Source organism: Leptonychotes weddellii, chromosome 12 (genome assembly GCF_054177405.1).
Source record: "Leptonychotes weddellii isolate Sample4059 chromosome 12, ASM5417740v2, whole genome shotgun sequence".
Taxonomy (NCBI): Eukaryota; Metazoa; Chordata; class Mammalia; order Carnivora; family Phocidae; genus Leptonychotes; species Leptonychotes weddellii.
In genome coordinates this window covers 60,534,647-60,537,624 of record NC_138380.1, presented here as the reverse complement: position 1 = coordinate 60,537,624, position 2,978 = coordinate 60,534,647, and the positions used below count along the sequence as shown (strand labels likewise).

The following is a 2,978-nucleotide window of genomic DNA, read 5'->3' as shown; positions in this document are numbered from 1 at the left end:
GGGCAATGAAGAGCCCAGTTAACAATACCTCCCTCCTCACACCTCTTTACAGATTGAGCCAGAACTCATAGTAAAGTCTTGAGGTTTAATCTGAGTTGTGCATTTAGAACTTGCAGGCAAATCTTTCCTCAGTCCTCAGTTCTGACCAATGAGATTTAAGCAAATACCTATTAGGTGGATGTAAGAGAAAAGCTTTTTCCTCCCTGTTTAAAAAGGGAAAGATTGAGGTCCTGGCGTTTGCCTGCAGCAAGATGACGGCGGTCTCAATGTCAGAGGCGCTGATGCAAATGTTGTGGGGGAAAAGAGCAGTGGCTGTAGCTGCCATTTCCTTTCAGGTCGTTAAGCACTTCCACATGGAGGCTGGCACAGGTCCAAGCTCGGGACACGCAACCCATAACAGTTGATGAAAAACTGGATATCACTACTTTAACTGGTGTTCCAGAAGAGCATATCAAAACTAGAAAAGTCAGGATCTTTGTTCCTGCTCACAATAACATGCAGTCTGTAGTAAATAACACAAAGAAATGGAAGATGGAGTTTGATACCAGGGAGCGATGGGAAAATCCTTTGATGGATTGGGCATCAAGAGCTGATCCCTTGTCCAACATGGTTCTAACCTTCAGTACTAAAGACGCAGCTGCCTTTGCAGAAAAAAATGGGTGGAGCTATGACATTGAAGAGAGGAAGGTTCCAAAACCCAAGTCCAAGTCTTATGGTGCAAATTTTTCTTAGAACAAAAGAACAAGAGTATCCACAAAATAGGTTGACACTGACTATATCTCTGTGCTTGACAGTGAATAAAGTCAGCTGTGCAGTATTTATAGTCCATGTATAATACATCTCTTAATCTCCTAATAAATTTGATCTTTAACCACAAATACATTTTATGGGGCCTATTTTAAATGTTTTTTGATGTCTCAAAGTGAACACGTTTCAATTGCCTATTTATAGAGGAGATTTGAGGTAATCATACCTCTAGGAAATTTCAGTACTTAAAATCTATTAAAAGGAATGCTTGAAATCAGCTGCAAAAAAAAAAAAAAAGGGATAGATTGAGCTAGTATGCACCTTCTCCTTTCACCATTCCCACACCTTTTTACTTACTGAAATGCAGTCACAATGTCTAGAGATGGAGCAGACATCTTCTGGCCAAGGAAACAAAGGCTACACGTCAAGGATGGGAGAGCAGGGAGTGGACTGCATGCCGCTGATATCATTCTGTTTGATATTTTTGTTTAGCTTGATTCCAAGACTCCTCATCAAGTGGATGGCTCTATTTTAGCGACTTAATATGTCACAGAAGCACCCAGACCCAAAAACAATGTTCCAAGCATGGTAGACTAGACCAGAGGACTAAAGAAATCTCCAAATCTGTCTTGTAAAATTCTTGTTTATAATGTCATGATTACTGCTTAAACTGCATGCATCAGTTTCTCCACAGAATTCGTACTTTACTGTTCACCTCTGATCCTTTCTTCTGTATTCAATCTCAAATATAGTTACCCTATTTTCTATATTATAGCCTCTGTTTTCTATATTCAAGCACTTTAAGCCATATAAATACCTACTAAATTGGGATGCCTGGATGGCTCAGTCAGTTGAGCATCTGCCTTCAGCTCAGGTCATGATCCCAGGGTCCTGGGATAGAGCCCCGTGTTGGTCTCCCTGCTGAGGGGGGAGCCTGCTTCTCTCTTTGCCTGCTGTTCCCCCAGCTTGTGCTCTGTCTCTCTGACAAATAAGTAAATAAAATCTTTAAAAAAAATAGCTACTAAATTACTTTCTTCTCATCTTGGCTCTAACCTACAAAGCTGCAAACAGAAAGTGATCAATCTCTTGTGATGCTATATGGTCCAAGGAAGACAAATCTCTTTAGGATCAGTAGGTAAGATCAGCCTACAACTAAACACCTAATACTAAACCTCAATACTTTACTATCATTTTCTGGTTCAACACAATTAGTAGACCATGCACTATTAATGAGAGACTACTCTCTACATTGTCAACAGTAGCTTTTTTTTTTTTTAAGATTTATTTATTTATTTATTTATTTATTTATTTATTTATTTATTTATTTGAGAGAGTGAGTGAGTGAGAGAGCATGAGTGGGGGGAGACGGTCAGAGGGACAAGCAGAGTCCCAATGAGTGAGGAGCAGGATGCGGGGCTCGATCTCAGGACCCTGAGATCATGACCCCAGTCAGTTGCTTAACCGACTGAACCACTCAGGCACCCCAACACTAGCTTTTTTAAATCGATTCTTGATTTTTAGTTATAAAAAGTTCAAAGTGCCTTAACTGTGCAAAAATTCAGGGAATTGCTGATCTTGATTTGTCCACATGTGTCTAAGTTTGGGTTCCCACACAAATAGAGCCTGAGGCAGGGAAATGGGTACAGGTATTTGGGGGCAGTGATATAAGAAAGCAGTTATGATGGGCCCAGAAGATTGAGTTAGAGAGTGAGAAGGCAGAAGCCCTTAGTGGGTGTAGGATTGGGCAGTTACCACTCTAACACTCTGAGGAACCATCCCTCTGAAGGACAGGATGCTGGGCACTTATGCACAGTTTGGGGGGATACCTCTAGAAGCACAAACCCTCCTTATGCATAGGCCATGTCTACCTATGAGCTGAGGGAACCTCCAGGGAACAATGAGGTATGAAAAAAAGAGTGTGGCATCCTGAGGTGCGATGATTCTTGGTGCCCAGGAACTGTCTACTGCAGCTGCAGTTGGGTTCAGAGCCAATGCAGCCTGGGGCACTGAGTCTTCACTTGTGTATTTTCCAAACATAATCCAAACAGATAAGATGCTTTCAGTGGTGATGGTATCTAGAAATTATTGGCAGGAAATAATCAATAAAAATTCCAAAAGTCCCAAGACATTTGAAAAGAATTTTAATTAAAATTAATGAAATTCCGTCTTATGAAAAATTTTACAGCACTATTGGAACTGCTTTATATTAATAGAGTGCATTGAAAATCTAA

At 40.6% G+C, this 2,978-nt stretch overlaps 1 pseudogene; it reads left to right on the top strand.

Annotated features, from left to right (window-relative positions):
• Positions 1–220: 220 nt before the first annotated feature.
• Positions 221–878, top strand: LOC102739828 (NADH dehydrogenase [ubiquinone] iron-sulfur protein 4, mitochondrial pseudogene; annotated as a pseudogene).
• The last annotated feature ends 2,100 nt before the right edge of the window (positions 879–2,978 follow it).